Below are 21776 nucleotides of genomic sequence, written 5' to 3' on the forward strand. Positions count from 1 at the left end.
TTATACCCTAACCACTGAGGATATGGTGTAAGGTAGCAAAGGGACTTGGCAAATGTGATTAAGGGTAGATCTAAACTAATTACATGAATCCATGAAAGCGAAGAACTTTTCCAAGCTGTAGATATAAAAGAGAAGGCACAGTGGAGATAAAAACAATACAAAATGTGAAAAGAATTCCACTCACCACCAATGGCTTTGAAGGTGGAAGTTGTGAACCAGATAAATGGGCATAGGAAAAGGGGAAGGAAAGCCTCTAGAAGCAGAGAATGATCACTAACCAACAGATACGAATGAAAGGGGCACCTCAGTCCTACCATCACAAGGACATGAATTCATAAGATATGAGTGGACTTTCTATCCATGGAAGGTAACATGGGAAGGTGGGGCATTTAATGAGTGTTGGAGAAGCAAAGGATTAGAGCAGCAATTTTCAACCTTTTTCATCTGATGGCATACATAAACTAATTACTAAAATTCTGCATCATGCCAAAAACTGTTTCTTTGTACAAATATGACAAAAATATAGGTATATTTTTTATTAATTCACACCAGACAATTATTCTTGTGTTGGCTGTTGTCATTTTTCATTTGACACTCTCAGGGAAAAGAGGTCAGTGCCCCTGACTAAACAGTCAGTTATTGAATGTTTTAAAAATTCTTGCATCGCACTAGTGTGCCTCTCGTTGCAAACCAGAGTGCCGTGGCACACTGATTGAAAATCATTGGGTTAGAGATTAGATTTAATGAAGCTAAATTAATTAGTTTTCATAGAGAAAAGATGGTTGTCAGGTCAGAGTGTTGTTATTCCAAAGAAAAAGAAACCAAATCCAAACGAGTAACTGTAGGTAATTTAGCGAAAACTTTCTCTCCCGTAGAAAGAAGTTCAAAGAGCATGTCTTATTGACAATATATCAGTGGTATCATTTTCCTATATGAAATATGGCCCATTGAATTTTTCTCCTTTTTTTTTTGACCATTGATTTTTTAGGTTCAAATAAACTCATTTTTTCCTCCTATGAGGAACGTATTTTTTCTGGAACAAAAAGAAAAATGATTCCTCTTTACCTAGTAATAAAAGTTTCTAGCAGTTTTGCATCTGTCAAACCTTGTCAGTTTATTCTAAAACTTGAATTATAGAAACTTACAAGCAAATAAACAATCAGTTCTTTAGAAACAGATATTACTATTTTTCTACATTTCTACTGTGACTTACTAATCCTTAACAAATATTCTACTTTTTCATATGCAGTTGTATCATCAACATGCAAGGTCAGTTCTTTGAAATGACGATTCTAATGTGCTAGATAAATGGTCAGATGGCAAAGAGTAGGTAATAAATGACCTTGGGAGCCAGGGTCTTGAAACTCTCAAGGAAACAATTATGAATGCTTTATATCACAGCAGTAAGTCAATGCCCTAAAGCTTAGTCTGTAGGCATGTATTGTTTTCCCAATAATGCAAGGAGAAAATGGAGGAACTGACAAGCATGTATGTGTTACTCATAATCCATACTAATAAGAACACAAATAATTCAAGAGAAGTTTTTTTTGTTTTTTTTTATGCTACCGTTTTTTCACTCATCTATCTATACCAAAATAGATCTGGGGAGAAAGTTTGGTTTGTATTATAACGATAGAGTTGCTGCATCTTAATACAGTTACTCATCTTGGGATTGCTGATTATTTTTGTGGTCAGCCACACATGATGTAGTTGTTAAAGAAAGTCATTTTACTAAGGAATGGATCTGGAATTATGAGATAAACAACCAAAATTATATATACACTAGAGGCCCGGTGTATGAAAATTCATGCACTGGAGGGGGAGTCCCTCAGCTTGGCCTGTCCCCTCTCACAGTCCAGAAGCCCTCAGGGGCGGGAGGCAATCCAGCAATCAGGGGAAGGCGATCCGGCAATCAGAGGTGCCCATCACACCTCTGCTGCTGCGACTGCCGGCAGCACAAGCCTTGGCTGGACCTGGTTACCTGAGCCTCGGGTGGCCTTGGGCGGCTGGGCAGCCACCATCCAAGGCTTGCCTGCCCCTCAGGATGGCCCTGGGCAGCTGTGCAGCCACCATCCGAGGCTTGCCTGCGCCTCGGGTGTAGGCTGGGCAGCCATCATCCGAGGCTTGCCTGCTCTTTGGGCCTGCCCTGGGTGGCTGGGCAGCCGCCATCCGAGGCTTGCCTGCACCTCGCACTGGCCCTGGGCGGCTGGGGGGCTGAGGGGACTGGGGAACTCCGGAGGCAGGCGTGTGGAGTGGCTGGACCCACCTGGGGGCGGGCCTGGCCGTGCCATGTGCCTGCCGCCCCAGTGGGGCTTAGGGGACTAGGCACCACCATCTTGTGGCTGTGGGCACTGCCATCTTTGTGAGGGTATGATGATCAATTAGCATATTCCCTCTTTATTAGACAGGATTTTTCTCAGTTTTTCCTTTCTCTCCGTCTCTCTTTCTCAAATGCACACAGGATAACAATTATGTTAATATCATTTTTCAGCTATGCCAATTTTGTAGGTCATTAATCATGAGTCTTTGCAAAAATTATTTAATTCTTCTAAAATTTGTTTTTTTTTTTTTCAATGATAAAAACATATAATATTAACTGGTCTTCCTAAACTAGCAGACCATTGTTTCTTGGCTGTTGGGAAGCAATGTTCATCAAATTTGCTATGTGTGTCTGAGGGCTCTGTGAAGACTATCTGAAGGTGCCTGGGCACCGGGAATTTTAAGAGAATCAACTGCCAGATCCTCAAATTGCAAACCTTTCCCTTCTTACTACTCAGCTGCTACAATTCAAGACTCATTTAGTTTTACTTTCCTATTTTTTTTTCTTTTCACATTCAAAACTTTTCCAATTTCTAAAAGAAAGGCACACTTCTTATTCATCCCACACCTAATAATTATAATTCTGAATTGTCTGCTTTAGAAGAGTATGAGAGTATTTTACTTATAAAAGAGGAAATGAACCAAATATTTAGTGTCCAAAATGATAAACTGTGGTAATCAGTAAGCAACTCACCAAGAATTCCTGGAGTCCCACCCTTCAAGCACAGAGTAGGACTGCATGTCTTGCAAATGATTTGGGAGTCAAAGTGGCATATCTCATTTCTGGACTGGAGTATTTAACTAATGTAATATCTTTTCCTCTGATAGTATGATTATGTACTTTCAAGATGGCGGCTACCCTAATGGCCTGAGTCCTGGATTCAGCAGGCATGGGCCAGAGCCCACAGTTGACATACATTGAGTACACAGAGAGTGAGAGATAAAGACAATTTAATTTGTGTTCTTGATTCCTTTTGCCACTGAAGTTTTGAGGTTGCTAACTACCTTTGAGAGCCTGTCCTTCCTGACTGATACTGGGTTGCTGCATATTACAGGTATAAAACCCCACAGACATAGAAATGATAGAATTAAAGATGAATAAATACCAGTCATGGGAGGCAGCTGCATCCATATGCTTAGGATGTTTAAAGAACACTTAACTTTAAAGTGTAATATTAATTAATTGAAAATTTGGACATATGTTCATATTGTGAATAATTATATATTTATATTCTGATAACTCATTTGAAATCCATTTTATAGCACTTAGAGTCCCCCAAGAATTTAAAATTAAATTTCCATTCATACACTGTTTATAATTTGTACAGGAATGTGATAGGGTGATCAGTAATAGGCTTTCCAACATAAATTACACATGTATGTATATAGACATATGTGGTGAAGTATAGCATATGGAAATAGAAAAATGAAAATATGTAAAATTTCCAAATCTTGATGAATTTTTTATGTATTTTTAAATGTGACAGAGGGCATAGTAATGATATCTAGACTCCACTGAAAACATTTAAAGAAAAATAGAATGTATTATTTTAAAATGTCCAAATTGACAACAGGTTAAAAACAATACCTATTGCAACTATGGCAAAACATTTTAGATGTCAATGCAAAAATGTGGAAGTAGGCAATGCAAATATTTGTATTGTATTCAATTATTTTAATAGGTAGGCAAGCCAAATATGTGAAGGCCACTAGGTTATAAAAATGGGGCATGAGGATTAACACATTCAAAAAATAGTGCTTCCAAAGCAGAAACTTAAAATCTGCACTGGTTAGACTCATAAAAATCCATAGGCAACTGTGGTTCTAATCCTATGGGTTATTATTATTTATTTACTAATAAAATATAGGTACGGAGACTACAAAAACACAACAAAATAACTATTTGGGAACTACTAAGTATTGTTAGGAGAGGTGATCAATTATGATTTCTTCTTTGTCAGCCTTTGGGTGTTGAGGACAGACCTCTGTATGGGGGGATATATAGGAGGATGTAGCAGCGACCCATCACAGAGTCCAAGTGTTACTGGGAAACCGCCTGTTGGGTTCGGGCTGCCTGTTGCTATGTTCAGTAATGAAGGCAAGGTTGAATCATATTAGGTGTTTATTGAGAAGGCTAGCTAATCAAGAAAACAGGGAGCTTACAAGCATCAACTCCTGCCTTCCAGCAAGGTTCAGAGAACAGGATTATAAAGGGGAATGACAATGCAGCTATGTGCAGGCTTGGGGGTCAGCAGATGTCAGCTATTGTAATTTGTCATCAGGTGATGAAATGATCTTGATGAGATGATGTTTTGACTCCTGGTGGGTTGTCTGACCATGCTTACTGTTTCTGCTTGCTGGATTCACAGCTGAGTCACCTCCCCAATCGCTTTACACAGGCCTTGAAAAGGAAACTTTAAGAAAAACTTAACCCCCTATTCACATATAAGAAACTTAACCCCCTATTTACAAAGCATATGTGTTCTAAAATTTAAAATAATATGATTATTTTTCAGATTAAGTCAGGTGCTCTATCTATTGAGTTATAGGTTCCCCCTATCACAAGCAGATGAGCAAAAAGTTGACATAGAAATGCCTCTCTGAGTTGAGGGCCAACAAAATCAGAAACAGTTTTTCCCAATTGTCCTTTGGTCTGGTTCTTACAGTGTTATACTAAAACTAGAGGTCCAGTGCACAAAATCTGTGCATGGGGGGGTGGTCCCTCAGCCCAGCCTGCACCCTCTCCAATCTGGGAACCCTCGAGGGATGTCTAACTGCCCATTTAGGCCCGATCACAATCCAGGACTGCTGGCTCCCAACCGCTCGCCTGCCTGCCTGCCTGCCTGCCTGCCTGCCTGCCTGCCTGCCTGATTGCCCCTAACTGCTTCTGCCTGCCAGCTTTATCACCCCCTAACCACTCCCCTGCCAGTCTGATCGACACTTAACTGCTTCCCTGGTCACCCCTAACTGCCCTCACCTGCTGTCCTGGTCACCCCCAACTGCCCTCCCCTGCAGGCTTGGGTCCCTCCAACTGCCCTCCCTTGCAGGCCTGGTCCCCCCCAACTGCCCTCCCCTGCCGGCCCTATCATCCCTAACTGCCCTCCCCTACAGGGATGGTCTCCCCCAATTACCCTCCCCTGCAGGCCTGGGTCCCCTTCAACTGTCCTCCCCTGCAGGCCTGGTCACCCCCAACTGCCCTCCTCTGCCAGCCCGGTCACCTCTAAGTGCCCTACCCTGCTGGCCTGATTGCCCACAACTGCTCTCTCCTGCAGGCCTGGTCCCTCCCAACTGCCTTCCCCTGCTGGCCATCATGTGGTGGCAATCTTGTGTTCACATGGGGGTGGCCATCTTGTGTGTTGGAGTGATGGTCAATTTGCATATTATCTATTTATTATATAGGATTATTACTAGTAACCCGGTGCATATTGGAAGGAAATTAATTAGAAGGTGGCTGGCAGGGCAGGAGTGAGCAGGGTCCCTCTGGCAGGTGGGGTCCCTCAGCCTGGCCCTCAGGGATTGGGCCAAAACCAGCTCTCCAACATCTCCCAATGAGTCCTGGAGTGCGAGAGGGCACTCTGCAAAGTTGCTGTTGTACAGGATGTGGAATGCAAAAGCAACTGTGTAGTAAACCAGATTCGGGGCCAACAGTGCTCCAGCAACAACATAACCCACAGCCAAAGGTGGACTCGCACAGCCCCATGAGGAATTGGGCTCCCTCCTCTCTGGTTTCGGGGTATATCACCCAAGAACTGCCACTGCCAAATCCCTGCAGTTCAGCAGCTTCTGTTTTGAGCATCTGCCTCCTGGTGGTCAGTGTGCATCATAGTGACTGGTCGGACAGCTGGAAACTTAGTATATTAGCCATATATATATATATATATATATATATATATATATATATATTATTATTATTATTATTATTATTACTAGAGGCCTAGTGCACGAAATTCATACACAGGTAGCGCCCCTGGGCCAGGCCAGAGATCAGGGCTAATCGGGACCATCTGGCTGCCATCCAGGACCTTCCTTCTGGCTGCCAGCTGAGATCTTCATTCATTCCGCACTGCCCCCTGGTGGTCAGTGCACATCATAGCAAACAATCAAACTCCCAGTCTTGTGGTCGAACTCCTGAGGGGACATTTTGCATATTAGCCTTTTATATATATATATAGATTATTATTTTGCAACTCTGGAAGCCAGAAATCCAAAATCAAGTGGACCTCCTCTGAAGGTTCTAGGGGAGACTGTTCTTTACCTCTTCCATTTTTTGATGATTCTAAGCATCCCTTGGCGTGTGGTTATGTTATTCCAATCTTTGTTTCCATGGTCACATGCCTTCCCCCCTTGGTGTCTTCCCATCTTCTATCTCAAATCTCCTGTCTTTCTCCTATAGGGATACTTATTAGATTTAGGGCCTACCCAGATAATCCAGGATGATCCTAATTCAAGATCTTTAATTAAATTACATTTTCAAAGATATTTTATCCCTCCCTTTCCCCCAAATACGGAAACATTCTCAGGTTCCAGGGATCAGGACATGAATATTTGGGAGACCACCATTCAATCTACAATAAACAGTAAAGGTAGGTAGCTGATTTTTGCACCTATGAATAGATGGCCACATCTGGAGGTGAGGTTGGGCAACAGAATCACAGAAGTGAGGTAGAGCCGCTTCTAAAATTACAGCTATGAAATGGCTTTTTCTCTTTTCCCATCATGCATTCTACCACAATAATAATAATAATAAAAGCCTAGAATTTGGGCAGTGGTAGGAGAATTAAAGGAGGTAAGCTTCAGAACTTTCTGGATATAATCCATTGGGGGATAGTTTTTTTCCAAAAATAAAGAAGAGAGGGTAACTGCTACTTGAGAACCCTTACCTAGGTTGTTTGGTTTGGCTCTCCTATGGGCATTGTGAGTGATCCTCATGGCCTGGCTTCATTTTTATTAGTAGTATGGTAAATCAAAAAGGGCAGAAAATTTTTTGTTATAAGCTAGTGTGGTCTATTAACTGGTTTTTAATTCTAGGTAGGTGGTTCTCAGACTTGAGCACACATCAAATTCACATTCAGGCTTGATAAACCTATACTGCTAGACTCCACTCCTAGTGTTTCTGATTTAGCAGCTCTAGTGTAGGACAAGGAATCTGCTTCCAGGTGCTTCTGGTTCTGCTGTCCCAGGACCCATACTTTGAGAACTACATGTCTAGGCTTTCAACCTATTTTTAGCTTTTGCAAGGAATCCTGGTTGGGTATTATTTATCTGTCTTCACTGGTGAAGAATTTAAACTTTACAATGTAAATCTCATAAGAATAAAACAGTGGCTTTTAAAATTTAATGAGTAAATCAATCATGTGAAAATTTTGTTAAAACCCAGAATCCTGCTGGGTGCTCTGAGTTTCTGATTACTAGGTCTGAGGTCAGTCTGTATTGCACTAGTGGAGAGCCCGTGATTGCCATTTGAGCTGAGAACTGACCCCACGCAATTGGAAGCTCCTCTCTTTGACTGTACCTGCCGCCCACATGGCCCACAGCTGAAACCACTTTAAGGATGCAACCTGAGAGAGCAGTGTGTTATTGAGATCATCTGTATGTTTCACGGGTCTAAGAACTGTTCAAGCTTCTAAATAAACTCTTAAAATTCTGGTGGGCAGGTTCTGGGATCTACTGGCTTGCAGTGACCAAGGCAAGCCTGTTGTCCTTCAAGTACAGGACCAGTTTTGAATCATGCCTGGGGAATTCCTGAGATTGTGGCCAACAGACCCTGATTCTGTATTCCCCATAAACTCCTGGAGGACGCCAATGATGTTGGTGCAACGACCACAATTTTCCTAGTGAGAAAATAAAAGACTTTCATTTCTGACCTTGTCCTCTGTGCTCAACCCTTCTGGAACCTGAAGCAGTGGTGAGTCCTGATTTGAGGTTATCACCTTTGCAATGTGATTAAAATGCTATTTGGCCTCCAGAAGGAACTCAAAGATCTTCTCTGCTTCCCACACCTTTTTACCTTCCCAACCCCATTCTCAGTTCATTTCTCCTCCCCTCACAGGGAGGCAGGACAAGGTTGTATGTTTTATTTTGTCACAATATTAGAGTGAAACTTTAATTAAAATATCAAAGGGCTGGGGTCACAAGGGGACTATTTGGCTTTTCTGTGCATGGAACTTAAATGGGTAAAATAATGTCCAGACTTCCCAGTTGTTGCTGTAGATGTTATAGCATACCTATTTAAAACACTTTTCTTTGGACCAACAGCTTTTTGCCTGGTGATTAGTGTAGTAAGAAAAGTGAGCAGAGATTCTTAGGTGGAACTAAATGAAAGAGGAAAGAGGTCTGTGGTAGTTTTTTTTGTTTGTTTGTTTTGTTTTGTTTTGTTTTGCTTGTTTGGTGGTTGTTGGTTGTTTTGAACAAAGGATTACATCATAGGCTCCAGCGGAGGAGCTTTCATTTCATTTTGGAGCAGAAACTCTGGCTCGAAATACATTATTGTTTTTCTGGCCTTATTCTGAAGACATCCCTCCTCTGAAGCTTCATAATCGGGGGTCAGGGGGGAGGCCACGGACAGGTGTGGACTGACGGCAGTTGCAATTAAGGCTATCGGGATCTAGGACACCATGTCCTTGCTGTCTCACCATCTCCATTCATCTTGAATACCATCAATATTGATGACCTGTAAGGCAGATTTGTAAACTAAACTAAGAAACAAATACTATGCACATCATTGAAAATTTGGAGAGGAGAAAAAGGGAATGAGGAAGGAAGAGATAATTTGAGGACCTTTGGTTCCTGGGAGTTATCTGGAGCATTGTATATGTGTGTAGCAATATAAACCTCATGATATCTCAAGACACTAGGGCTGTCAAGCACTGTTATCCCCACTGAATAGGTGAGGTAAAGGGAGATGCTGAGATATAAAATAATTTGCCCAAGATCACAAAATTCATAGGTTTTAGGGTTGAAATTTGAACCATGGTCGGTCTTTCACAGAAATCAAATTTTATGGGTCAACCACTTTATGAATGTTGACAGATACCCAGATGTTACTTAGAACTTATGGTTTACTACACAAAAAGTAGAGTTCTAGAAAACAAGTTGGGTTCTATGCAGCATGTATAATTAAGAGAAAGGAAACCTCGAGCTTTAGGGTGTCCTCTATTGATGAGGTGGTAGCTGTGTGTCAGTAAGATGCCCATTACCTGCCCATATGGAGAGCAGCAGGGGATTCCCCCCTTGTTCTACTCTTGTGTCCTTTTTTTCTTCTTAGACTTCAGTCTTGCAGATAAAGCTCTTCTGTTACAAGTTTGTTCTAAATTCCTGCTAAATTATCTGGCCCTTCCAAAAAGTGAAAGATCTTTAGAGAGCAAATCTCACCTATGACTTACCCTTAGTTCACGCAAACCACAAATCAAATCCGATTTTTAAAAATGGCTCATCAGTGGAAAGCCAGCAATTCCCTTCCTTGCTTCCTGTTCAACTGCTTCTTGACCATCAGGCTGGGATTTCCCAGAAAGCACACAATTTTATTTTAGACTCCTTGAGACACAAAGTCAACTGCAAATGAGGCCCTGTGTGCAATGAATTTAAAAACCAATTAAAAAGCATGAACAGCAAAAATAACAAAATAGTTCTGTAAAAACATCTGCTAGTATGAATAATTGTGCACTGATGTTGTATCATTTTAAAACAACTAGAAATGTATACTACAGTAGTAATAATAGCTAACATTTATTGAGTGCTTACTAGGTGCCAGCCACTGTTCTAAGATTTTTGTCTATCTTTTATATTTATCCTATGAGTAACTTCTAGTAATATTTTTAGTTGAAAGATGTGGAGAGTGAAACACAGAGAGGTTGGGTAGATTTCCTGGGTCACACAGACAGAAAAGATAAGAATGTTCCATAGAACATATATCCATGCTTGCAGATTTAAAGTCTGTCTGGTCACAATCAGAGACCTCATGTGTACATGCGTACACACATACATGCACATTCATTTATCCAAAGCATTTTTCACTTTGTTTTGAATGGCCCACATCAGTAGAGTTCTATATTATAGCTGTAGTTATTCTAGCTAGTAGTAAGGCAGTATTTAGATAAACCTATAGCAATTAAGCATAGCATCTTTATCTGCAAGTAACATGATGAAATATTATTAGTTTTTATGTCTGTAAGTTTTACTGCTTTATCTTTGACGAAGTCTGAAATAGTACACGGTGACATTTTTAAAAATTAGTTTTCCGCATTTAAAGACCATTCACTATCGTCATCTATCTTTGTTCTGAAAATGTCACATTGATTTTATCCTCCTTACAATAAATGGTAACATCCAAAAAAAAAAAAAAAAAAAAAAAACAACAAATAATGGTCTGACACTTTAAAATCTGCTGCCAGTCTTAGGTAGAACAAAAATGAACAAAAAGGCAATTTTACTTGAAGGACAGGGAAAGAGAGTGAAAAAGAATGAGAACAATGCTCTGTCAGACACTGACAATATTGACAATGGTCCAAAGTAACCTAAATTATAATAGTTTGTCTTTTCTATTTAAAAGATGTCATATAAATGATTAATATAGCAGGCCATATCATAGGGCTATTACATTTTTCAGATCATAGTACATTTCTTAAGTAGATTTAGATAGAGAGCCATGGCAAAGATTGAAAATTGTGAAATCAATGTACATGGAAAGCAGATTACTTCCAGATACATTCTGGAATTCTCATGGATCATATTAAATTAATGATGTCTAATCAAAGAAAGGGTGTCAGAATTATTTGGAGTTGTATTAAAAGTTCCTGATGTGAATAAAGTGGATTTGACTACTGTGTGTACTGAATGAATGGAGTGTAATAGGAATGAGCATCTAGCCAGGAGTACAAATCTTCGATTTTATTGCTAATTCTCCCAGTGATGGTTGTTGATTTTGGACAACTGCAACATAGATTCTGGAACTGTATGCAACATAGTTTCTTTATTTCTCAATGGCCCTAAAAATATGGGTGTCTTGACAATTCACAGGCTTTTAGATCAGTGTGTATGGGATTATGGATCAACAACTTGATGTTATCAAATTCCCTAAATGCACCTGATAATCAGCAGGGTTTAGAAACCTTGTTTTAGAGTCACTGCTGCAGACACAGATTGGGATGAAGGACATCAAAATCAGACTTTGTCTTTATAGCTCTGAGTGGACATAAACTCAAGTTCAGTCATAGTCAAAGAATTATGTGAGAAAAGACATCCATTTTGCTTTGTTTTCTCCCAAAAGATTCTCTTACACCTATTTGGATGACTGGGTATAGACAGTGTGTGAGGATGGGAGGTTGAGAATGTGGCGGTGTATAACACTGTGAGAGTGAAGTGGGGTGGACTTCTTTCTCCCAGTGTGAAGAAAGGTTAATGTCAGGGAACCATTCATCTACTAAAAATAATTTTTAAAGACAAAATATGTTTTCCTATTTCATGAAAAGTACTATGGCAATTTGCAAAAAAAAAACAAAACACAACAAATTAAAAAAAAACAAAACACCTTTTTTTTTTTTCCTAAATGGCCATAATATACGCTGGCCAGTTTTCTCAGTGGTTGGAGCATTGCCCCTTGGACCAAAGGGTCAAGGGTTCAATTCCTGGTCAAGGGCATACCTTGCTTGCATGTTTGAACCCAGGCCCTGGTCAGGGCATTGTTGGGGGTAATCAACAGATGTGACTCTCTCACATTGGTATTTCTCTCTCTCTCTCTCTCCCTCTTTTCTTCCACCCTTTCTAAAAAAAATCAATGGGAAAAATATCCTTGTATGAAAAATATCCTTGGGTGAAGATTTTTAAAAAATGGCCATGATACTTTCAAACTCCTTCCATTAAGCAGCTCAGTCTTAAATCTAGACAACCTTTCTGAATTGCTTTGGCCAATGGAATGAAACAGAAAAAAAAAAAAAAATGTCTGATTTGGATCCTGAGCTTCAAGTTTTGTATGCTCCCTTCTTGGAGCTTGCTACCACTGTGAACATTTTGAGCCAACCTATTGGGAGATGAGAGACCAGGCAGAAAAATTTAAAATCTCACACCCGTGGTCTTCTCTAGACCAGTGGTCAGCAAGCTCATTAGTCAACAAAGCCAAATATCAACAGTACAACGACTGAAATTTCTTTTGAGAGCCGAAAACCAACTTCTGCGCATGGGCCACGAAGTTTCAGTCACACTGTGCGTGCCCGCCCACACGGGGTATTTTGTGGAAGAGCCACACTCAAGGGGCCAAAGAGATGCATGTGGGTCGCGATCCACACTTTGCCGACCACTGCTCTAGATCAACTAGTCCCTGCAAACCTGGAAACTGGTTAAATCTGGAAGATGTAAAGAGATTAAGTTAATAATATAGGGAGTTCATGGAGTTTACTCATAGAGTTTGATAATCTTTACCCCTTCAGATGATATCTGCAAGTGACCGAAAAATAGGATGTTTTTTACATAGCAGTAATGATATTATTAGGTGCGTAAAGTCCTCAGACCTGTCAAGGTCAATCAAGGAAGCAGAACTCCTATAAGTTATAGGGTAAGTGATTTATTATAGGAATAATATTTTTACTTGTAGGAAGAGCTGGAAAACTGAAGGTTCAGGAGGGACCACAGAGTATCAGATGAGCTACCAGGTAACTATTCTTAAAAGCCAAGCCACTGTGCTAATACTTCCATAGGTCAGCTCGGAATCACCTGTGGATGAGACAATAGAGTCAATAGTGAGAAGAGCTAAACACAAAGGAAAGGAAAGAACAGCTAGAATCTGCCATCTTCTCTCCACACCCAACCATGATGTCCTTCAGAGAGTAATGCTGAAAGTAAGGTGGCTTTTTCACTTCCACCTTCCACATCTCATGCAATTTCCTTTTTGGTCAACTCTCATCTGACATGCAGGGAACGGTTTCTAGATCTAATTCTAACAAAACAATTTTGATGTGATTCAGCTACCACAGTTGCTTTATATGGGGTTGAAGATTGCGTCCAGTAAGTTGAAATCATGTTTCTGAATTTTGTTCACTTAAACTCATACTTAGAAGAAAACTGTTAATAGGATTTGCTCATAAGAGTCACAAACCTCAATTTTGACATAGTTCTGTGTAAGAGCCAAGGAGAGCAGATATTAAAGACATTAACTGCCATGTATCAACAGTCTGCTCCTTTTCACTGCTAAGTAATATTTAACAGGTGCTACATTTTGTTAATTCACTCAACAGTTGATGAATATTGATTTTTTTCCAGTTTTTGGCTACTGTTAATAAAACTGTTATGACAACTTAGTATACATCATTGTATGGAAATATATTTGAGTGGGATTGTTGGATCACATGAAATGTTTTTCATTTTGTGAGAAACTGCCAAGCAGTTTTCTAAAATGATTTATAATTTGCCATTTCTACCACTAACGTAGTGGAGTTCCAGTTGTTCCATATCTTAAAAAATACTTGGTATCTTGGTATTTTCTGTCCTTTTTTCCTTTTCTTTATGTCATTCTTATGGTTTTAATTTGTACTTTCCTAATGGCTAATGATATTAAATATATCTCAATGCATATTTGCCATTCATATAGTTTCTTTGTAGTAGTGCCTAGTCAAATATTTTACTCTATTCTTATTATTACTATTAGATGACACTTAATAGGCTGAATTTAAAATGTGTATGAGAAGGCCAAATGTGAAGAATAACCAAGGCACTCTTAAAGAGGACACAGCAGGTGGTTAGTCTTACAGGACCAGAAAATGAATTTTATATAAATTTCAAGTAATTAAGGCAGCATGCTTATTGCCTCAAAGGTAACTACAAAAACCATTAGAACAAAATAGCCCAGAGTGACCCTTCTATTGTAATACTTGACACTGGATTTATGACAAAGCTTTGACTATGATTTCAGTTATACAATATTTATAGCCAGACAAAACTAACTCGTATTATTTAGAAAAATGGAATTATTTGATGAAAATGTAAGTAAAAGCAGAGTATTTGATATTGTAACCGACAATCAATGGGTCCATGCTGCCTGTCACTAGTTGAGCCAATTAAGCAGAGACAGGGTTGAATCATAAATGAGCATTTATTACAGTACTGCCTGCAGTATGGGAGAGCAAGTCATCCACAAAAATCTACTCTCCCCCCACCATAAACCAGCTGCTTATATTGGTTAGAAGGACTAAGGTTACAAGGGGAAGTAGGCAAAAATGTAAACCAAATGGGCAGTTTGCTGGTAATGTGGGCTGGGGATTTTGCAAAGGCCTGGGGGTATGCAAAGGGTTGAGGCTCTTCAAAAGGCTGGTGATATGCAAAGGCTGGGAGTTCTGGTATCTGCCACAAAGTTGTTAATATTTCCATGATAATAGGCAGCTCCTGGATGTGAAGGGTGGTTGCATTTCCAGGTGAGTTCCTAGGTCCTGAGTGCAACTCCCAGCCAGCTTAGAATGTGCCTTCTTTAATCAGAACAAAACAATCATGGTTAACAGAGCATGGTTAATATTTCTTACAATTATAGCTGGCCCCCAATATTCTATTTCTGTTCATTCATTCAGATCAATATCATGTTTTATAAAGGCTACTTTCTGCAGATGGAAAGTGTTATAAATGGGGAAGGCATTAGGGAAGTTCTGGGCACAGAAAAATGGTGTATTTTTGTCCAGATGAAACAGGAGGTAACTTGTGCAAACAATCAAGCTCTGCATTAATGTTTTATAAACTTTTCCATATATATGTATTTTTTTTATTCTACTATGAATTATACGTAAAGTTTGTATGCAAAAAGCCAAAAAACAGGGGACCTTAAGTTCAGAATGAATCATGTATAATCCAACTCTTAAACATTTTTCCTGTTTGCCTTAGACTATCGCTTAATCAGCTCTAATGCTTAAGTATCTTATTCTGTGAAATGGTGATAACATCTATTTGCATTGTTGTTATGAGGATTCAAGATGCATAGCTCCACACAGAAATTCTGTAGCTAACAGTTATTGAGCATTTGTGATTGCCAGACAGTGTCCAAAGTACTTTGCATATATTAACTCTTGTCATCCTCACAGTTAGTCTTTCAAATAGGTACTATTATTACAAAATGTCTCTATAATTATGACCCATTCATTCAAAGGAGCAAGATCCATTTATCTTTTTTCCTATCAAGTCTAGTACCTGGATACACATGTTTAAATTCTGACCTCAGGGTTAGCATATAACCAGGGACAGACATGAGTCAACTATTTACCCAGGCTGGCCATTTGTTTGTTCAAGACAGAGCAATTATACGTTAATGGAGGGAAGAAGGATTCTCTGGGAATGGCCTAAGATGAATGCAGTTTTATTCTCTTACTATGTCATAAATTACTCTCAGGTAGAACAAGGTATATATGAATGAAATTCTAATAAGAATAGGTAAGTCCATGTAGAATTTTTAACTTTAGCTTGGGTCCAGCTTTTGAGAAAAGGAATAAAATATTCTATAAGAGGCAAAAAAATTATTGTTTGTTTTTGAGAAGATGGAGAAAAGAATGAAGAGGAGAAATAGGAGGGAGAAAGAGGAAGGAGGAGGAAAAGAAGGAGAGACATTTTAATAAAACAACTGAAGCTCCCAAAATTCTTAGTGTGGAAACTGTAAATTGTAGTGGAAACCATTTAAAAGCAGAGATTTGTGCCTTTATTGATATGGGCAACACAGCACATGGATATAGAAGTATGAGACAGAATATATCACAAGAAAGCAAGAGTTCCAATTTGCAGGGATCCTGGAGAGGGATTTGGTCTGGTACCCACAATGAAATTGAGAGCCTGCTAAGATCACCAAGATGTCTAAGTGACAGGGGATTGTGAAATCACAGCTGGGTTTTAGAGAAATAAATGCAAAATGCTGTTTGAAAGATCATGGTGGGTTGGGTAATCCAAAATCTAAGTGGACTATTGAAAGGCCTAACGTCTAAGTAGACATTCCCAAAGTCTAAGTGGAATATTCCATTTTATATGGAAAACACTTAAAAACATTGAGCTTACTTGGAAATGTGAAGGTAGAGGGCTTCCCTAACAAACCTAAAAATAAGTCTCCTGCAAGATGTATTTTCACTGTAATAGACCCTTGAAAGTGACAGAAGGAGGGATGTGGGATGCTGAACCCACCTCCCCCACTCAGCAGCACTTAGACTTTCTTTGGAGGTCACACACAACACTTAGCTTGGAGCTTCCAGAATTATTGATGGCAGCAGCCAGCAGAATAAAAATTCCATAGGTAGGCAGTAAATATTTAAAAAGACCCTTCAGTTTGGGGAATGGTTTATATTGTTGCTTAAAAATGTAGTTTGAGAGCCATGGGAGCCTGCGATTGGGTGAGGCATGTTTTACAAATGATGCCCATTTGTCCTGAGCGAGAAACATTCCACCCAGTAAATGTCAGTTTCACAGTGACCAGATATGATGAATGAATCCTCTGGCTCCTATTAATATGGAGGTCACACGTTTAGAAAAAAAAAATTAGAGACCACTGCAAAATTAACTCCCCTCTCTCAGTGTGGCTAAAATGGTAGGAAAGGAAATGGTGAGAGAAAGTTTGCAAAAATAGGAAACATCAAGTTTCTTTCTGAGCTTCCAACTTCATAAAGAAATTATCTTAATCATATTGAAAAAAAATGAGAGGGCTTGAAATATGATCTCAGATGGAAACTCCGACACAGGGAAGTATGGCATAAATTTCCAGGCACTGAAGACTGGGATATTGCAGGCATGATTCCATAGCTCAACCCCTTGGAAGGAATAATAATTACTATTTGGCTATTTTTCAAGGTGAGGGTTCCACTAGAGGGAACGTCATATTCAATTTGGGAGCTGAAATTACACAACTGGTGAGATATTAAATAACAGCACAAAGCTGAAAGGGAAAGAAGGCAAGCGAGTAGCTGAATTGTAAGTGAGGAATGAGTAGGTACAAAGTGTGAGGCGGGCCTGATGAAGTGGGTGGTTGGCTTCTCTGATGTTAATTTTGGGCTTAATCGGATTACATTTAAATTCGCATGATTTTTGGTAATCCATTTATGAGTCGTTAATGACAAATTATGGCACTTTGCAATTAGCAGGTGTGGTAAATCGATTAATCAACCAACAAATATTTATTAAGAGTCTAATATATTCAAAGTCAGTGCCAAGTGTTGTAGAGGATTCAAGTATAAATTATAGGACTTATCTTGCAATGTACTTGACAAGTAAGACTCTATATGCAAAACCTAGCAATACAACAAACTCTGACAAATCACAAATGAATGGTAATATATGCCATAGAATTTTAGAGAGAGAAAACAGTCTACCCTTCTAGGGAAGAATTAACTTACGTACAGGTGGGGATGAGACAGAGACACAAACTTGCTTCACATCTGAACTTGAGGATCGATGTATTTCTTTTTTTTATTGAACATGCATTTAATAAATATGTATAATATGTATTTTTTACATTCTCAGAGAGGTGGTAGCTAAGAAGCACACAAAACAATTTGAGTCTCTCCTATTGCATTGTTATTCATTCGAATTAGGTGAAGTATTTTCCACTGCTTGGTTTGAAAGTGAGTCAGGACTAGCAGCTTCTGCCTGTAGACAAGGAGGAGCATAGTCCCTGGGGTAAAATTGTTCCTATGTATTGTGGCATGTGCCTTGATGCCCTGGCTTTAAATTCAGCCCACAGTAAAGTAAAAAATGGACAATTGGCAGCAAACATGTTAAATATTAAAGTATTTTATTTCAAAATCGGTGTGTGAAAGTTGGGGTGGTGGTGTTTCATCTTCGGTGTACTTAAAGACTGGCTTATATATGACTTATTGCAAAAATATTTAGGCATCATCCTGTTTTATGAAGGAAGCCCCTGAAGTCCTTGGGTAGGGGTTAGAGCAAGGACAGGCACTTTCTCTTGATAAAGGTATTAAGATATCCATTATCACCTCCTGACCATCAAATTACTCTCTGTTTGTCATACTGTTTTAAATTTACCTGGTTCTGGGGGCTTAAATGTCAGGATTCCTGTTATAACTTAGATTCTAGTGTCTTTAATTAATGCTTCATGTTCCTGTTATGGTTATTTAAAATTTGCTGAAGTCCCTCGAGCCATAAATTTCTTTTACAGGTCTTTGCGGTATGAACTTTAACAAAACAGCCATAAAGGGGTAATAGGCAAGAGCAGTATATCACAGGGCTACAGTGGCAAGATGGGAGCAAGGAGGGAATATTCTGCAAACAAATTAAAAGGTTTTGTTTTTGTCAAGGGGTTTGGGACTGGAACAAATTGGACATAAAACTTAGGCAAGAACGCATAATCTCCTTTAATGTTTTTAGTAGGTGTAAGTTGCCACTCATCACAAGACTCACAATTTCATATAAATCTTGTTAAATTCAAATCAGTTTCATTCAAATGAACACATTTTTCTTGAATACCTACTGTGTGTGCCTAGTACATTTTTTTTTTTTTTGCTGTTGTTGCTATGAAAATTACACAGAAAAGACAAGCTCATGTCTCATTAATTTTCAAAAACTAGTTTTGGAGGCCAGGTTAGCATATATGAAGCAATTATAGACCATTACCACACAAAACATAAATCTGCCAAAATGTGCAGAATAGTCTGTGAATTTTGAGTGCTACTGCAGCTCACGGGGAAAGATCAGTGGGAACTAGAATTATCATGGGATCCAGCATAAGCAGGAAAGATGAAGTGTTTCTTGTAAAATGGATGGCCATTGGAATGTGGAAACACAGGGGAAGGCCATTCCAGAGGAGAGAATAACACAAGGAAATTCATGATAGTGGAATAAAAACGACTGCATTCTATAGTGAATAAGAAAATGCCTTTAGATTTGGGTGGTTATAGTTTTGAATTATTACTGCATTATATTACTTAAGGGAGATAGGGCTACTTGGATAAAAATGTGGTGTTTGGAACTTAGAACATGCATATTACAGGTAGTTCAAGAATAGTTTAAATGATTAAAAGCGGGACTCAAATCTCCATTGAGGTATATTTTAAATAGAAACTGCTTATTTAAAGTTGGACAACAGGTTCATTTGCTAAAGTACTTTTTAAAGCATGATGGTCCTTCTTTGAACTTTTGATAGCTCCCTCATATTCTAGAAGAATTTGAATAAGAAAAGGAGAGGTAGAGAAGGACAGAGGGATCCCTTTTATTTTTGACCATGAAAATCCTGCAGTATGTTAACAAAGGAAAATTAGAAGCTGTGAGTAACGTCCTAATATCAATGCACAGAGCTGTGCTGGTCATAGATCTTGATTATTTTTTCCATCTAGTGACATTTAGCACAATGATAATACCAGGCATGTTACGGACTGGCTGCAATGGGAAGCCATCTTTGTATTGTTCCTATGGCTGTCTCTCTGCTCCCTGCAGCCACCTCCCCCTTCGACTCAGGCAGCTTCTTCCCCAGTCTTCCAACTCTGGATTTAAAAAAAAAATCTGCTGCATGAGGGTTCCTTTCTCTCCCCATGAGTAGATTGAAAAATGGTGGTACATCTACACAATGGAATACTAGCTGCTGTAAAAAGAAAGGAACTCCTACCATTTGCAACAGCATGGATGGACCTGGATAGGATTATGCTAAGCAAAATAAGCCAGTCAGAGAAAGATAAATATCACATGATCTCACTCATTTGTGGATTATAGTGAACAACGTAAACTAATGAACAAAAACAGATCCAGAGACAGAGAAGCATTGATCAGACCTTCAAACCTCAGAGGGAAGATAGGGGAGGGTGGAGGTAAGGGTGAGAGATCAACCAAAGGACTTGTATGCATGCATAGAAGCATAACCAATGGACACAGACACCAGGGGGCGGTGAGGGCATGAGGGGGTTTGGGGGGCAAAGGGGGGATAAGGACCCATATGTAATACCTTAATCAATAAAGAAAGAAAAAAATAATAAAACACACACACCCAAACAAAACACACACACACACACACAAAAAAAATCGGCTGCATGGGATCAGATCACTGGCATGCCCTTCCAGGTCAAATACGGCCGTGGACACCAGCTCCGAGATCACCACCAACGACTTAAAGGAGAAGGAAGTTGGAAGTTGTGGAGGAGGCAGAGGATTGCAGAGATGCACCTGCAAATGGGAACACTAATGAGGAAAATGGGGAGCAGGAGGCTGACAATGAGGTAGATGGAGAAGAGGAAGAAGGAGGAGGAAGAGGGAGGTGATGGGGAGGAAGATGATGGAGATGAAGATGGGCAGCTATGGGCAGGGGACCAGCTGGAGATGATGAGGATGAAGATGTTGACACCAAGAAGCAGAAGACTGATGAGAATGCCTAGACAGCCAAAAAAAAAAAAAAAAAAAGGAAAAGGAAAAGTTAGCCCTAGCTGGTTTGGCTCAGTGGATTGAGCATTGACCTGAGGACTGAAGGGTCCGGGTTTCAGTTCTGGTCAAGGCACGTGCCAGCGTTGCCTTCTGGATCTCCAGTGTGCAGTGTGCAGAAGGCAGCTGATCCGTGATTCTCTCCCATCATTGATGTTTCCGTCTCTCCCTCTCCCTTCCTCTCTGAAATAAAAAGTATATTTTTTAAAAAAGGAAAAGTTAATCTTAAAAAAAGAAAAGTCTTCTGTGACCTATTCACCCTCCACTTCCCGTTTCAGCATCTAAATGTGGTCACCTTCAAGTAGAGACTCCTGCTCACCTGCCCATCCACCCACCTCCCAACCTGGGCAGCACCACCTGCGGATGGCACACACTCTCCCACACCCAACCAAAACCACAGGGAATGTGCAACTGGAGGAAAAAAGAACCAAAACATTCAAGGCCCCCCTTTTTTTTCTTAAAAGTACTTTAAAAAAGAAACTATTTGTATTTTTTATTTACATTTTATATTTTTATGCATTTTTAATGATCATGGGATGACCAAACCAGCCTTTGGAGCATTCTCTGTCCTACTTCTGACTTTACTCATGGGGTGACAAAGTTCATTATAATATCAAAGGAGAAAAATTGTAAAGGAACAACAACAAAAATCTTATTCTGAGTATTACAGTCATATTTGTGTATGTACTTAGCTGAACTGTAAGTAGTTAGTTTGTATGAGATAGTTAAAAAGGCCAAAGGTAAAAAGGTTTCTTTTTTTTTCCTTTTTCATCTATCTATGCAGTTGCTGGGTTGTTGTTTTATTTTGTGTGTGTTTTGTTTTTTATTTTGTCTGTTTGATATATGTATGAAACAATGTTGTCCAACAATAAACGGGGATTTCATTTTGCTGAGTTGTTCTAACAAAACAAAACAAAACAAACAAACAAACAAAAAAAAAAAACAAGAAAAAGACACATTATGAAGGTAGATGTTCTTCATATCAAGTCTTATTTTAGAGATCACTGCTTCCATATTTCATAATAAATGCCAATCATCTGGTGCATTAAAACTGATTCTTGACTGAGATACTCTTGTACATATTATGATAAAGT

General features: G+C 39.3%; 1 pseudogene across 1 annotated transcript; it reads left to right on the top strand.

Moving 5' to 3' along the window:
- Nucleotides 1–18447: 18447 nt before the first annotated feature.
- LOC308255889 lies at nucleotides 18448–20639 on the top strand (annotated as a pseudogene). Its single transcript has 2 exons — nucleotides 18448–18476; nucleotides 20329–20639. The product of its transcript is annotated as an uncharacterized misc_RNA (transcript).
- Nucleotides 20640–21776: the final 1137 nt, after the last annotated feature.

The sequence above is a fragment of the Plecotus auritus genome (genome assembly GCF_963455305.1).
Source record: "Plecotus auritus genome assembly, chromosome: 8".
NCBI classification, from domain to species: domain Eukaryota; kingdom Metazoa; phylum Chordata; class Mammalia; order Chiroptera; family Vespertilionidae; genus Plecotus; species Plecotus auritus.